This window comes from Leptodactylus fuscus, chromosome 11, assembly GCF_031893055.1.
Source record: "Leptodactylus fuscus isolate aLepFus1 chromosome 11, aLepFus1.hap2, whole genome shotgun sequence".
Classification (NCBI taxonomy): Eukaryota; Metazoa; Chordata; class Amphibia; order Anura; family Leptodactylidae; genus Leptodactylus; species Leptodactylus fuscus.
Window position 1 is genome coordinate 8547250 of NC_134275.1, and position 18432 is coordinate 8565681.

Below are 18432 nucleotides of genomic sequence, written 5' to 3' on the forward strand. Positions count from 1 at the left end.
CAATCTACGCCAATCTCGGCATACACATGCACACCCGGTTAGATGTGTCCTAAAGGGAGAAAAGGCTGCGGTCAGACAGATTTGGCTGCAGGACATCTCCGTGTGCATAAAAGCTAAAATCCAATTGTCCGATCCTTAACCGTTGGCATTTCAGTAGGTATAATGGACATGCTGCGATTTCCAAGACCGCAATGGTTTTAGAAATAGCTGCATGTCTGCAGAGCACATTTTAAGACAATATGGGGATGGGATTTACGCTACGTGGGGCCCCCGGCCTAAAACAGGATCAGTTTTTCTATGTAGATTTGCAAACAATTTTTGAAGGAACTTGGAGGGAGGTTCTTCCAAACATCTAAGTGCAGATCCTCAGTGCATGTCGCTTACTGCAATCAGTCTGTCTCTTCGTGTCATCCCAGACTGGAGGATGGTGAGATCAGATCTGCGGTGGCCATACCATCATTTACTAGATTCTTCCTCCAAAGGGCAAAGGTCACTCCAGATATTGATGGGATTTAGATTTCTGTTTCATTCCTTAAAGTATTAACACTTCTATTTCTGCAAGCGTTCTTATTTTGCAGCATTTGCCCCACACACCTGCCTAACACTTGTGCACGGTTCTTTGCACCGCTAGCTTTAGACTATGAGTGCACATCTTCATAGAGATCTACAGCAATAAGATCTTGCATATTGAGTAGAGAATATTAATAGTGGGGGGGCCTTTCTCCTTTATAACAGTCCAGTTTAATTCCCCGGGCCTTGGCGATCTTCGGTTGCACAGGAGTCGCAGCTAAAGTCGCCCCGTAAGCCTGGCCTAGCATTTACCCCCCTATAGAAGAGATACGATTGATAGTTGCAGAATAAAAAGTAAAAAAATTATCATAAAACCAGCTGTGTAAGACGGACGGACATTTCCAGTTTACTCTCTTGATTTCCCAGGAGCGGAGGGATTTATAGCAGCAGGGCCAGCCAGCGTGACATATCATCTGCTCCCTGCACATACATGGGCAATGGAAATCTATGTGTACCAGTCCGCAGCAAGCAATACGAGCATCTGATGGAATAACACAAGTGTTTGCATATTGGAGCATGCCATATGTAAAACTGACAAGTGCTGCATTTAGGGATTGATGGAAAGATACAATAAGGCTCCCCGTGCACTCACCGCCAGATCTAGCAGCCTCCAGATAATGTGCTCCTGCATTTAGTGATACCCGGACATCCATCAGCAGGAACGGCAAGGAACACTTGTTATTCCAGTGTGAAGCGGTGTTCAGCGGCCACAGCTGGTGTCGGCCGACGGGGGATCTCCGGAGCTGGGAAGGCTTCTCATGAAGCACGACGGCTGCTTGTTCACCGATGAGCCGTCCTGCCTGCTCTTAGGTTCTTCTATTATTCTGCTTCTCAATGAGATTTTCAGTCGATGGTCAGACATGCGGTGTCGAGCCTCCCATTACCATGCATGTTTCATGGCCCATTCATTTCTTAATGAAATCTATTCAAGCCGCACGGACCATGCAGAGTTGACTATAGATCGACAACCTTTGGCCTTCCAGCTGTTACAGAACTACATCTCCCATGATCCTCGGCCAGCAAACACACTCTTGTTTCTGTTCTTTGTGGTGTTGCAGATTTATTGCTATGTATCCCTTATAGAATATATATATATGTGCTTATATGCTGCCATAGAAGATCAATGTGACGGAACAAGGGAAGGTTTATGGGGATAGTTATATCTTAAGAGGTAGCTACAGCTGCTACTATGTGGCCTTGGCATAGCCAAGGTTCCCCCTATACCAATATTTCATTGTTCCCCTTCCTCACTGGGGTCACGACTTAGGCCGAGCATCTGCTCTTTGTGCAAGACCTAAACATCGCTCCTCGTCCCGTTCCAAGATGTCGTGACGTGACTCAGCCCCATCCGTAAGGATACAATTGTATTCTTCTTAGTGTGACAGTAACAGATACAAACGTTGTCCATTGCTCTCCCCATGGTATTTCAACCTCACCACCATGTAGGTAATGTCCCCCTTACAAAAAGGGCGACCAAACTACAGGCGAGTCTAACAAATATTAAAAAACCAAGAAGGCGAAGCAACTCCAAATGCCTTGTGAAAGGGTAAATAAGCTTTTCCCAACCTCCAAGGGTCTCGCTATCTCCAGGGTCGGCAGCCATCAATCTTACGATGGCATCTTCTATATTTACAGGCCTATCATTGCTTTCTACTTCAAAAGGGCTCTCTTCATTTCCATCATACAAGCGGGACGTAATAAAGACGGTGTCAGCACAAACATGACATCCTCACACCCAAAGAGCATCTTCAGCGTGTTTACGGAGAGTGGCTTTAAAATAATTCCAGGGGAGAAAAGTACACAGCTATGGTAGAGCGGCGCCGTCCTGGCCGTCCGCCTGTCACTCCACCATTGTTGTGTGCTCTCTCCTCGCGCCGGGTAATCGCTGCACATCCAGGACAAATTGAATATGATTCCAGGTCGCAAACCTTCAGCAACATTGGAGAGAAGACTTCAGCACTTCACCAGAACCCAAACTGTACTAAAGGGGACCTCTAACCTCCATGTTCTCCTGAAAACGGAATTAAATTCTTCTGTCCCCCCCCCATGAAATAATAATTCTGGATCATCTTTTCTTATAACTCTGCGCTGCACCTCTTCATTGTACTTGGTATTTGGGCGTCACCGTTCCTCAGTGTCCTATCCCTGTTTTTCTCTACTAGCACGCTGACCCATTCATTTCTATAGCTGTGAACTACACGGTCCCATGTGCAGGCTAGCAGTCCGGGTCCTATTCCTGCCCAATTTTGTGGCCCTGCATCCGTGGCTCCTATTCACTTAATGAAATGGTGACATTCGCGTGTTCCCCGGGCACCGCCCTTGCCTTTAACTCACGGCCGGCCAGAAGCACGCGGTCGTCTGCAACCAACCTAAGGCTCCATGTTGTGTTTTTTCTTGCAGATTTTGCAGCGGTTTTTTGCACCAAAGTCAGGATTGGCTTGAAAAGGAATGGAAAATATAAAGGAAGCTCTTCTGTTTCTCTTCTGATAAATGCACAACTGACTTTGGCTCAAAAACCGCAGCAAAAATTGCAACAAAGAATGCTGCGCGTCCGCAACGTGGGGCCTTATCCTAAAGGAAGACAGGGGTGCACTATGTGTGTAAGCTTAGTGTATGTAGTGTATATGTGCACAGGGGTGCACTATGTGTATAAGCTTAGTGTATGTAGTGTATATGTGTGCACAGGGGTGCACTATGTGTATCAGCTTAGTGTATGTAGTGTATATGTGTGCACAGGGGTGCACTATGTGTGTAAGCTTAGTGTATATGGTGTATATGTGCACAGGGGTGCACTATGTGTATAAGCTTAGTGTATGTAGTGTATATGTGTGCACAGGGGTGCACTATGTGTATCAGCTTAGTGTATGTAGTGTATATGTGTGCACAGGGGTGCACTATGTGTGTAAGCTTAGTGTATATGGTGTATATGTGCACAGGGGTGCACTATGTGTATAAGCTTAGTGTATATGGTGTATATGTGCACAGGGGTGCACTGTGTGTGTAAGCTTAGTGTATGTAGTGTATATGTGCACATGCACTATGTGTGTAAGCTTAGTGTATGTAGTGTATATGTGCACATGGGTGCACTATGTTGTGTGTAAGCTTAGTGTATATAGTGTATATGTGCACAAGGGTGCACTGTGTGTGTAAGCTTAGTGTATGTAGTGTATATGTGCACATGCACTATATGTGTAAGCTTAGTGTATATAGTGTATATGTGCACATGGGTGCACTATGTGCATAAGCTTAGTGTATATAGTGTATATGTGCACATGGGTGCACTATGTGTATAAGCTTAGTGTATGTAGTGTATATGTGCACAGGGGTGTACTATATGTGTAAGCTTAGTGTATATAGTGTATATGTGCGCATGCACTATGTGTACAAGCTTAGGCCGCTTCCATGGAGGTGTGAATATCCATTCTCCTTAGTAAGTCTTGTGCATTCGCGCGCACACAAAGCTCATTTGCGCACAATAGAAAGCAAAGTAATGAGAGGTTTGAAAACAACAAACCTGAAGCATTTTCAAGACATAATTCATCATCCCCTTATTTCTCCAAGCTATTTAACTCATACTTGTCATTCACGTTAGAAAAATTTCTAAATGTAATAATACAGAATGAGTAATCGTCTGACGGATATGTAATTTTCATGTTATATAATTTTTAATGATTATAACATACTTGAGAAAAATCTGCCATAAATTGATCTATAGCATAAATGCATTAGCGACATGTGCTGATAGGGGTAGAAGTCATTATAATATCACATGGCTACAGTCCCTACCGATCACTCTTATTACACAGGCCGTGCGGGGATCAGACTGCAGGTAAGAAGCACTTGGAGTGGGGTCCAGATGCCAAGACGCACCATCATCTTATCTTTGGGGAACAGCCGTGTAATTGCAATTCTGTCTTGCAAAAACAAAGAATTGCAAGGCTCCCCTTTAAGAGCCACAGGCTTGTGGACCCGCACATCCAAATCTGTTGTCTTATAATTCAGCAACCATAGTGAATGCAGCTCTCAGGGATCCGTGCAATCCGTGCACTTTATAGATCACATTATAGAAAGATTGTACATATAGAGGACAGCACAATGCAAAAATTCCAGCCATGTATGGAAAAAAGTTGCAAACTTTTTACCAACCAGCCTAAACCTTTTGCCCAGTACTGTATAATACAATGTACCCTGACTGACATATACAGTAATCCCAATTTTTCCAGCATCTTCCATTACTACGTGGATTGGGGCATCTTAAACATTTCTAAAGCTTTTCTGCTACTTTTCTTAGCAAGGTGTGATGTGAATCCTTCATTCACCTTGTGGATATATATGGCACATGCTGCACTGAGAAGAGACGGGCTCACTATATATGCCCAGTATTATAATATAGAAATGCAGGATCACGAGCAGAGTAATGTCACTACCTCCATGGAACAGAAGAATAAGTTTGCCCCCTTCATTGCACCTTGTACGGTCAGTGCTCCTACTAAGACACAAGTTATCAGATAACCATATATGTTACACGTCCTCTGTATAGACCCGGTGATCCAAGGACTGGCCAAGAGGACAAGGACATAGATGATCAGTCATGGAGTTACCCTATAAAGATGGGGACAGTTGGTCATCATATTACAGGAGCCCTGAATGTATAGACTGCGGTGTCCACTATGCGACTGTTCTCACCTTGTATATATCAATTCCTTAGATTACAACCATAATAACATCAGCCCAATATTTGCACCCAAAGGACCCACATATTAGCAAACACCCCCCAGAACGTATCCCCTACAGCACGACCCACTCAGGTGTATGTGTGCAGTGTATAGCGGCACATTACATGATTGCAGGCATTTTTGGCAGCGTGTCCTGGCAGTCTCCGCAGCGCTGGTGCTTCCATTGTTTTCAGGGAAAAGCATCTGTTTGAGCTTGGCCCCATACGCAGTTCTAACAGCAGCCTTTCACCTCTCCATTATCCGGGCTCGCTACGTCAGCGGGTCCTGGAGCTCACAGCGGTGGCTTTGTGACTTGTGTTTCCAGGCTCCCGTGCATACAACAAAAACACTGAATGGAAGGACTTTAAGAAAAGCAACGAGCTGCTAAAATGTACAAAAAGCAGGACTTACAAGGAGACTCTCTGTTCTTTACAAACGGGGTTTTACAGGGTGCATTGTGCAGAGCACTAAAAAAAATCTAAAGACGAAAATATCTTCCACTGAAAGAATCAGCTGCAGAATCCAGAGCAGAAGTCTTAGATTTCTTGGCCTATGGATTTAGGCCCATTTAACAGGGCTGATCTGCCTATGGATCCCTGCCAGTGTCCATGCGAGGCCACAGCGAGCAGTTACCTGCAACCATGTGAACTACTGATATACAGCTATATACACAGCATAGGTCACACAGATTGTGCGGCATAAAAAATGGCGCCTTGTGAACATGCTATAAAGGTACAATTACATGCACCTAGCAGCACAGGGTTATGGCAGGGGTCAGCAACCTTCGACTCTCCAGCTGCTGGGAAACTACAACTCCCAGCATGCTCCATTCACTTCCATTGGAGTTCCAAGAACAGCAGAGCAAGTATGCATGCTGGTAGTTTTGCAACAGCTGGAGTGAAAAAGGTTGCCAACCCCTGGACTATGGTATCTAAAGTCTGAATTGTCACAAGCTTTTGCATTTTTCTCCCCTTACCTGGCTCTTTTCCTGCAACCTCATCCAGCTAAACTGACTTTCACTCTGGTGACTCTGCTAAACTCTATCTTGCCGATGCAAAGTTGCAGAGGAGCTATATTACCGCTTAGTGAGGAATGATAGAGACTAAGCAGGAAGATTTCTATCTCAGTCTAAGGGTGCATTCAGACTACGTAACGCCGGGCGTGTATGAGAGCCGTACACGCCGGCATTACGGCAGACTGCCGAACACTTCCCATTCACTTCAATGGGAGCGCTCGTAAACGCCGCTGTTACGAGCGCTCCCATTGAAGTGAATGGGAAGTGTTCGGCAGTCTGCTGTAACGCCGGCGTGTACGGCTCTCATACACGCCCGGCGTTACGTAGTGTGAATGCACCCTAAGACTACAGTCACATCTTTGTTGGAGTCTCTGTAGGAAACTCTGCTGCAGATTTAGCCGAAAATCAGCAGAGAGAAAAGATGCACAAAGGGATTCTCTCTCTTCACTGATTTTAGTATAAAATTGACGAATCCAACGAACTCCATTATAATCTATGGGGTCCTGGGTTGTGCACAGGTAATGGCTTTTTTAGCGGCGGACTCTTTGTTGTTCAGGTTCCTATGCGGACCAGAACGACGAAGAGACAGACACTAGTGCATACCTCCCAACCGTCCCGATTTCCGCAGGACATTCACGATTCCGGTGACGTGTCCCGCGGTCCCGGTTGAAGGGAGGTATGTCCCGATTTCAACTCAGATCTGTGTCCAGAGGACGCAGATCTGAGTTGAACACATACGCGGCTAAAGCAAGGAGCTGTCACAGTTCAGCTCCTTGCTTCGCCGCTGCCGCCGGCTACTGGCTGTGTAGACGCGATGTGATGACGTCACATCGCGTCTACAATTGTGCGCGAGAGAGAGAGAGCGGCGGGGGAGCGAAGAGAAGGTAAGTGTAATGTGTACACTGAGGTGGAACGTGAAACTGGGGGCAGAGGACAGCATGACACTGGGGGCAGAGATGGGGGACATGAATCTGGGGGCAGAGATGGAGGGGACATGAATCTGGGGGCAGAGATGGAGGGGACATGAATCTGGGGGCAGAGATGGAGGGACATGAATCTGGGGGCAGAGATGGAGGGGACATGAATCTGGGGGCAGAGATGGAGGGGACATGAATCTGGGGGCAGAGATGGAGGGGACATGAATCTGGGGGCAGAGATGGAGGGGACATGAATCTGGGGGCAGAGATGGAGGGGACATGAATCTGGGGGCAGAGATGGAGGGGACATGAATCTGGGGGCAGAGATGGAGGGGACATGAATCTGGGGGCAGAGATGGGGACATGAAACTGTGGGCAGAAATGAGGTGGACATGAATCTGGGGGCAGAGATGGAGGGGACATGAAACTGGGGGCAGATGAAGGGTGTATATGAAGCTGGGGGAGAGATGGAGGGGCACATATAATTTACGGGTGACTGTAGGAGGATTATACTGTGTGGGGGCACATGGAAAATTAATGAGAATGGGCGGAGTCAACACAAAAGTGGGCGGGGCAAAATTTGCCGCACATTTTGTCCTTCTTTCAGTTCTTCAAAAGTTGGGAGGTATTCTAGTGTGAGTGTGAGTGTTATGGGGCAGATTCTTCTCCACTGTGTGCCGTCTATAGGAGACATCTTACTAACTAGTCGCCGACCACCAGCTCAAGTCAGAGATAGAATCTGCAGAGCGGGAAACTGCTACAAGTCCTCTAATGGTGAGAATTACGGTTATTCCTCCTATATAAACACGTTCCCATTGATTTAGGTAAAGGTTAGCTACCATGTCAGGTCCTGCCTGATACAATAAGTAAGATTTTTCTTCCTCGCTCAGGATTTCATACATTCCTGTTGAGATGGTTTGATAATAGAAACCCACATAACATCCGGAGAACATGGCCTCATGCGTAAGCAGGCTTCAGCTTTTTTTGTGGGGTTGCCTGGGAGAGGAGACATGTTCTCGGCAGTCAGGAAAGCTCTCAAAGGCCACACAACAAACCATGTTTGTCCTTGAAAACCTTTTAGCATGTGACAAGCTCAGCCGCTCGCCGGTTATTCAGTGATGAAAATCAATAGTGAAGACTGAACATTATATGTGTAGAGCAGAAGCGGCCGCGCATCAGTACAAGACAAGAGCACAAGTCTCACGTCGGTCTCTGCTGCGTTCTGTGTAACATGGGAGAGCGGAGACATAGTGACATGTCACTTACATGTGCAGGCGCACGGATGTAACATGATGTATATCAGCGGCTGACTCTCCCGCAGACCCTGGATATACAATGTAACATCTTGTACTTATGACGGGACCCTTAGGCTATTGACCCCAAGTTACTTTGTAGCAATTTCGATACAACACTTAATTCCAATGAAATCAAGGCTTTTATGTGTAATGTTAAATGATGTGTTCCGTGTAATCGCCCGGCCGCCTAATGACAGTGAAATGGGCTGGAATTGGCTAAACGTTCCTTTCTGCGTAACCACACGGAAGAAGGGTAGTAAAGGGAAAATGTCCCCTATTTGTGCGCAGTGACAAGCCACCTATTTCTGCATTAGCGGCCGTAATGATAGGCTTCTCAAACCCGCCATTCTGCCCTTGCACACTCAAACCGTTTAGTCCGCTTCACCGCCATAGTAAACAGCAATGTGGCGGCCACTAATGTCTGAACCGTAACTACAAATGCATTGCAAATGGCGCCAGGGTGATCATTGTCTTCATCATTGTAGTATCCGGAACTAATACACAAGGGGCCGAGCGCACAGTCACTGTCCATACATTAGATGGGGAGATCGGGGGAGGGGATGGGGTTGTATCTCTACAGCAGGTCAAGTGAAATACAAAGTAACAGTAAATTGTTACATTATCAGGTCATGGTATGGATGATACACACACAGCCATTATCATCTATAGACAGGGCCGCTCCAGGATTGTGTGGGCGCTTGGGTGACAGACCCGCAGTGGGACCCATTTTGAGCAACCCATGCGCACCGCCGGGGCCGCTTGTGCAGGTTGTTATTGTGTTCACTTTTGTATTCTGTTGATTTCCCATTTTGGAGCGGGTCTGAATCGCACCTCTATTGATCTAGTGCGACAAGTATCCAGGGCTTGTCTTAGATTAGACAAGTAAAAAAAAAACAGTGCCACTTTAGTCCATAGGATTTGTCTGGTATTGCAGCTGAGCCGCACCTACTTGTACAGTTCTTCACACAGATTATGAATAGCAATGAAGCCGTTTCTTGAAAAAGGGCACAAGCTTTGCTTTTAATTCTAGAGAGTCCCTTTAAAGTTTGGTGCATTAATAAAGTTGCCCCCAGGGCCGGTGTTAGGGGCGGGGGCAAACTGGGCAAATGCAATTGCCCACCAATGAGAGGGCTGAGGAGAGCCCAGGAGGCGGGGCTTATTGCTGTACAGAAGGTGGACCCTGCCGAGCTCCTGCCGTCTGCATAGTGCACACAAGAGAAGGAGGAGACGACAGCTCAGAAAAGTGACAGTAAAAAAGGAAAACACAGGTACATCCAGGTACATGCTATTTCTATTAATATCAGTCATCTGGGGTGATTCATTTAGTTTTAGTAACTCCATGTGCCTCATATTAATGACAATTAACCCTTCTATGCTACACATAAGGCTTACTAGTATGTGAGATGTATGGCGGTACTAATAATGAAGATACTTATTACGCTAGGTTCACACCTGCGTTCGGGTCTCCGTTCTGTGGTTTCCGTCTTCTGCATGTCAGAAGACGGAAACCACAGACTGGGTCCGGCCGTGAGCGTTTTAGGCTCTCCGCCGCAAAATCGTTTTTTTAAATCTGGACACAGAGTACTGCATGTCCGACTCTGTGTCCGGATTATAAAACCCGGTTTTGCGGCGGAGAGCATAAAACGCTCACCGCCGCTCACGGCCGGACATCTTTCTCACCCATTCAAAAAAATGGGTATGAAAGAGTCCTGCAGGTTTCCGTCTCCTGCTCTGTTTTATGCAGGAAACAGAAACCTGCAGTACGGAGACCCCGGGCGCAGATGTGAACGAGCCCTTACCTGCATGTCTCACATATCAGTAACTCTTATATGGGGCACACAGGGGTTAATGTGAGGGACATAATGGGGTTAACTGCTATTAAAATGAGGCACATGGAGTCACTAAGGGCTCGCTCACACCTGCGCCCCAGTCTCCATTTTGCAGGTTTCCGTTTCCTGCTTGAAACTGGGAAGGAGACCTGCAGGCATTTTTTAAACCCATTCATTTGAATGGGTTTGGAAAGTGCCCGGCCATGAGCGCCAGGGAGTGTTTTGTGCTCTCCGTGGCAAAAACTTTTTTTTTTCGGACATGCAGGACTTTGTGTCCGGTTAAAAAAAAACGCTCAGCGGTGCTCACGGCCGGACACAGTTTGCCAGGTTTTTGTTTTCTGTCGGCAGAAGACAGGAACCTGGAAACGGAGATGGAGCGCCGGTGTGAGCCCAGTGTAAGCCGTAATACACATGACCATTCTTTATATAATCAATTGTGGATAATATTGTGGACTATTAGATATCAATGGTCCCATACATACGGCTGTTGTTTTTGCGGCCGTGTGTCCGGGCCAAATTGAAGAGCTGCAAATTATGGAACAGGTCCTATAGCTGTCCTATATGTGTCCTATATATGTCCTATAGCTGTCCTATATGTGTCCTATATGTGTCCTATATATGTCCTATAGCTATCCTATACTCAGATACTTTCATGTCCTCAGAGATGGGTGGTATTATATATATTATACTGAATTCCCTGCACTGCCAGCTGTCACGGTATGGGCCCCTGTGCTGGAGATATTGGTGCTATTAATTTCGGCAGCAATATTTCTCCACTGTCAGAAGAGCGGGTGTTATAGCTCAGCGTCATTCCTGGGCTGTGAGGATCGCCCTCCTGACTTTATTCTTCCACTTGCACTGTCATATGGGCCGCCCAGCGATGCCGCTAGGCTAGAAGACTCACCTTTCCAATAGTGCAGAGATATCTGTGCCGAAACTAACTGCACCAATATCTCCATCATGGTGAATACCGGCAAAGCTGACAGTGCACTGAATTAAGTCAGTATATAATACCGCACATCTCTGAGGACATGAAAGATTCTCTATAAATACACGTCTGCATCAGCTCTCTGGTTATCCAGGACCATTGTCAAACCTGCAGAGGTGCCGTGTATGTCATTGTTAGGCGCTGTCATGTGAAGTGTTTGGTGATGTCAGGGGAACATTATACAATAAAAATAGGTATTTGTGGATTGTATTATACAGGCAGAGGGGAATCTGGCAGTAAGTGGATAATGTGAGAGTATTTGGTCCTGGTATAGTGGTCAGTGGGTGACTGTGATGTCACAGTACAAGATAATACACACAGTGATGTCACAGTACAGAGATAATACACAGTGATGTCACAGTACAGGATAATACACACAGTGATGTCACAGTACAGAGATAACACACACAGTGATGTCACAGTACAGGATAATACACACAGTGATGTCACAGTACAGGATAATACACACAGTGATGTCACAGTACAGGATAATACACACAGTGATGTCACAGTACAGAGATAATACACAGTGATGTCACAGTACAGGATAATACACACAGTGATGTCACAGTACAGAGATAACACACACAGTGATGTCACAGTACAGGATAATACACACAGTGATGTCACAGTACAGAGATAATACACACAGTGATGTCACAGTACAGGGATAACACACACAGTGATGTCACAGTACAGGATAATACACACAGTGATGTCACAGTACAGAGGTAATACACACAGTGATGTCACAGTACAGAGATAATACACACAGTGATGTCACAGTACAGGATAATACACACAGTGATGTCACAGTACAGGGATAATACACACAGTGATGTCACAGTACAGGATAATACACACAGTGATGTCACAGTACAGAGATAATACACACAGTGATGTCACAGTACAGGATAATACACACAGTGATGTCACAGTACAGGATAATACACACAGTGATGTCACAGTACAGAGATAATACACACAGTGATGTCACAGTACAGGATAATACACACAGTGATGTCACAGTACAGGGATAATACACACAGTGATGTCACAGTACAGGATAATACACACAGTGATGTCACAGTACAGAGCTAATACACACAGTGATGTCACAGTACAGGATAATACACACAGTGATGTCACAGTACAGGATAATACACACAGTGATGTCACAGTACAGAGATAATACACACAGTGATGTCACAGTACAGGGATAATACACACAGTGATGTCACAGTAAAGGATAATACACAGTGATGTCACAGTACAGGATAATACACACAGTGATGTCACAGTACAGAGATAATACACACAGTGATGTCACAGTACAGGGATAATACACACAGTGATGTCACAGTACAGAGCTAATACACACAGTGATGTCACAGTACAGGATAATACACACAGTGATGTCACAGTACAGGGATAATACACACAGTGATGTCACAGTACAGAGATAATACACACAGTGATGTCACAGTACAGGGATAATACACACAGTGATGTCACAGTAAAGGATAATACACAGTGATGTCACAGTACAGGATAATACACACAGTGATGTCACAGTACAGAGATAATACACACAGTGATGTCACAGTACAGGGATAACACACACAGTGATGTCACAGTACAGGATTTGAGTTACCAACTATACATTCATTCATTCATTCATTTATTTAGTCATTTATACTTATATGTATACATTTATAATATTTATAATATTGTTTGTTCGTAAAAATGTATTTAGAAACTTAAAGGTAATGAATTTTTAATACTATGTCTTTTATTATAATAACTGGGACCTTTAAAGTTACCCATTCATCTATTGAAGCAGCAGGGCTCGCTGAAGTAGCGAGCGATCGCTCGATAAGCCCAGCATAATTGCGGTGCGGCTACAACAGACACATGCGCAGTAACCACCAGGAGATATCATCAGGACAGCTGGATTGAGTTACACTGCGCATGCGCGTCTTTCAGATCGGGCGCGTGCGCAGAATATTGCAGTGGACGCACGCGCCGTCAGTATCTTCCGGACGCCGGCGAACGAATTGTACCAGTGCACGTGCACTTGAGTGCGCGTGCGCCAGCGCGGGAAGCAGAAGCTTCCGATTATGCCACTTCCACCAATGGTATAAATAACTATGCCGTGCGCTGGACTGACAAGTAACCAGCCCAGCGGTCACGGGTAAGTGATCATGCTTTTTTCTTTCTTGCGGCTCTAATGATAATGACAATGTGGTGCAACATGATAAACTTGGACCCTGAGGAGAAGAGTATAGATAGATGACTCTTAAACTGGGTCCTCTAGTGGCCGTTTACCATGATACTCCCTACTATGTAGATAATACTGGGCAGGTAGACAACATTGTGTGAAACATTGCCCGCAATTTAGGGTGCTAACAATGAGACGTTTTGTAATTAAGTTTCAAAGAGGTCCATTGCGTACATTGTGTACATGATTTATATTTGTTTTTTTTGATGTAAAGTGAGATGCTGGTTTTAACTATTTATTGGAGAGCTGCAACCGCATATTGCTTAGACGTATGTTGTTGTGTTTTAATTGTAGAAACTAATACACCTGAGGAAGGGCGTAGTGTAACGCCCGAAACGCGTTGTGTGAAAGTTTGTCTGAAGTCAATAAAATCGTGTACTTTTAACCACTAAAATAAGAGAGCGCAGTTCCTTAATTTCGGATTCAGAAGAAATCTGAGCCATTGGTCCTTATACCACACAATATTACACCTGCGAGGTGTCAGGAACTTTGCTGCCTCGACCTAGGAGAAGGAATTTTACATATGCATGTACAAAAAGTGTTGTGATATTATCCACAACCCTCCAAGGTGAGCCTTTTTCATCATTTGAACATTTGCCTATCTAGAAGTTATTACACTACGGTTGGCTCGGTGTCCCCTTTTGTTTTTGAGATACAGTACAGGATAATACACACAGTGATGTCAGAGTACAGAGATAATACACACAGTGATGTCACAGTACATGGATAACACACACAGTGATGTCACAGTACAGGATAATACACACAGTGATGTCACAGTACATGGATAACACACACAGTGATGTCACAGTACAGGATAATACACACAGTGATGTCACAGTACAGGATAACACACACAGTGATGTCACAGTACAGGATAATACACACAGTGATGTCACAGTACAGAAATAACACACACAGTGATGTCACAGTACAGGATAATACACACAGTGATGTCACAGTACAGAGATAATACACACAGTGATGTCACAGTACAGGATAATACACACAGTGATGTCACAGTACAGGATAATACACACAGTGATGTCACAGTACAGGGATAATACACACAGTGATGTCACAGTACAGGATAATACACACAGTGATGTCACAGTACAGGGATAATACACACAGTGATGTCACAGTACAGAGATAATACACACAGTGATGTCACAGTACAGGGATAATACACACAGTGATGTCACAGTACAGAGATAACACACACAGTGATGTCACAGTACAGGATAATACACACAGTGATGTCACAGTACAGAGATAATACACACAGTGATGTCACAGTACAGGGATAATACACACAGTGATGTCACAGTACAGGATAATACACACAGTGATGTCACAGTACAGGGATAATACACACAGTGATGTCACAGTACAGAGATAATACACACAGTGATGTCACAGTACAGGGATAATACACACAGTGATGTCACAGTAAAGGATAATACACAGTGATGTCACAGTACAGGATAATACACACAGTGATGTCACAGTACAGGATAATACACACAGTGATGTCACAGTACAGAGATAATACACACAGTGATGTCACAGTACAGAGATAATACACACAGTGATGTCACAGTACAGAGATAATACACACAGCGATGTCACAGTACAGGGATAATACACACAGTGATGTCACAGTACAGAGATAATACACACAGTGATGTCACAGTACAGGATAATACACACAGTGATGTCACAGTACAGGGATAATACACACAGTGATGTCACAGTACAGGATAATACACACAGTGATGTCACAGTACAGGATAATACACACAGTGATGTCACAGTACAGAGATAATACACACAGTGATGTCACAGTACAGAGATAACACACACAGTGATGTCACAGTACAGGATAATACACACAGTGATGTCACAGTACAGGGATAATACACACAGTGATGTCACAGTACAGGATAATACACACAGTGATGTCACAGTACAGGATAATACACACAGTGATGTCACAGTACAGGATAATACACACAGTGATGTCACAGTACAGAGATAATACACACAGTGATGTCACAGTACAGAGATAACACACACAGTGATGTCACAGTACAGGATAATACACACAGTGATGTCACAGTACAGAGATAATACACACAGTGATGTCACAGTACAGGATAATACACACAGTGATGTCACAGTACAGGATAATACACACAGTGATGTCACAGTACAGAGATAATACACACAGTGATGTCACAGTACAGAGATAACACACAGTGATGTCACAGTACAGGATAATACACACAGTGATGTCACAGTACAGAGATAATACACAGTGATGTCACAGTACAGGATAATACACACAGTGATGTCACAGTATAGAGATAATACACACAGTGATGTCACAGTACAGAGATAATACACACAGTGATGTCACAGTACAGAGATAATACACAGTGATGTCACAGTACAGGATAATACACACAGTGATGTCACAGTACAGAGATAATACACACAGTGATGTCACAGTACAGAGATAATACACACAGTGATGTCACAGTACAGGATAATACACACAGTGATGTCACAGTACAGGATAATACACACAGTGATGTCACAGTACAGAGATAATACACACAGTGATGTCACAGTACAGGATAATACACACAGTGATGTCACAGTACAGGATAATACACACAGTGATGTCACAGTACAGAGATAATACACACAGTGATGTCACAGTACAGAGATAATACACACAGTGATGTCACAGTACAGGATAATACACACAGTGATGTCACAGTACAGGGATAATACACACAGTGATGTCACAGTACAGAGATAATACACACAGTGATGTCACAGTACAGGATAATACACACAGTGATGTCACAGTACAGGATAATACACACAGTGATGTCACAGTACAGAGATAATACACACAGTGATGTCACAGTACAGGATAATACACACAGTGATGTCACAGTACAGGATAATACACACAGTGATGTCACAGTACAGGATAATACACACAGTGATGTCACAGTACAGGGATAATACACACAGTGATGTCACAGTACAGGGATAATACACACAGTGATGTCACAGTACAGGATAATACACACAGTGATGTCACAGTACAGGGATAATACACACAGTGATGTCACAGTACAGGGATAATACACACAGTGATGTCACAGTACAGAGATAATACACACAGTGATGTCACAGTACAGAGATAATACACACAGTGATGTCACAGTACAGGATAATACACACAGTGATGTCACAGTACAGAGATAATACACACAGTGATGTCACAGTACAGAGATAATACACACAGTGATGTCACAGTACAGGGATAATACACACAGTGATGTCACAGTACAGGATAATACACACAGTGATGTCACAGTACAGGATAATACACACAGTGATGTCACAGTACAGGGATAATACACACAGTGATGTTACAGTACAGGATAATACACACAGTGATGTCACAGTACAGGATAATACACACAGTGATGTCACAGTACAGGATAATACACACAGTGATGTCACAGTACAGGGATAATACACACAGTGATGTCACAGTACAGGATAATACACACAGTGATGTCACAGTACAGAGATAATACACACAGTGATGTCACAGTACAGGATAATACACACAGTGATGTCACAGTACAGGGATAATACACACAGTGATGTCACAGTACAGGATAATACACACAGTGATGTCACAGTACAGAGATAATACACACAGTGATGTCACAGTACAGGATAATACACAGTGATGTCACAGTACAGGATAATACACACAGTGATGTCACAGTACAGGATAATACACACAGTGATGTCACAGTACAGGATAATACACAGTGATGTCACAGTACAGAGATAATACACACAGTGATGTCACAGTACAGGATAATACACACAGTGATGTCACAGTACAGAGATAATACACACAGTGATGTCACAGTACAGGATAATACACACAGTGATGTCACAGTACAGGATAATACACACAGCGATGTCACAGTACAGGGATAATACACACAGTGATGTCACAGTACAGGGATAATACACACAGTGATGTCACAGTACAGGATAATACACAGTGATGTCACAGTACAGGATAATACACACAGTGATGTCACAGTACAGGATAATACACACAGTGATGTCACAGTACAGGATAATACACACAGCGATGTCACAGTACAGGGATAATACACACAGTGATGTCACAGTACAGGGATAATACACACAGTGATGTCACAGTACAGGATAATACACACAGTGATGTCACAGTACAGGATAATACACACAGTGATGTCACAGTACAGGATAATACACACAGTGATGTCACAGTACAGAGATAATACACACAGTGATGTCACAGTACAGGATAATACACACAGTGATGTCACAGTACAGGATAATACACACAGTGATGTCACAGTACAGAGATAATACACACAGTGATGTCACAGTACAGGATAATACACACAGTGATGTCACAGTACAGAGATAATACACACAGTGATGTCACAGTACAGGATAATACACACAGTGATGTCACAGTACAGGATAATACACACAGTGATGTCACAGTACAGGGATAATACACACAGTGATGTCACAGTACAGGATAATACACACAGTGATGTCACAGTACAGGATAATACACACAGCGATGTCACAGTACAGGGATAATACACACAGTGATGTCACAGTACAGGGATAATACACACAGTGATGTCACAGTACAGGATAATACACAGTGATGTCACAGTACAGGATAATACACACAGTGATGTCACAGTAC

The 18432-nt window shown here is 44.1% G+C and overlaps 1 protein-coding gene across 1 annotated transcript in view; it reads right to left on the reverse strand.

Moving 5' to 3' along the window:
* The window catches only part of NEXMIF (neurite extension and migration factor), a 295924-nt gene that overhangs the window by 35715 nt on the left and 241777 nt on the right, over positions 1 to 18432 (reverse strand). The window lies entirely within an intron of this gene.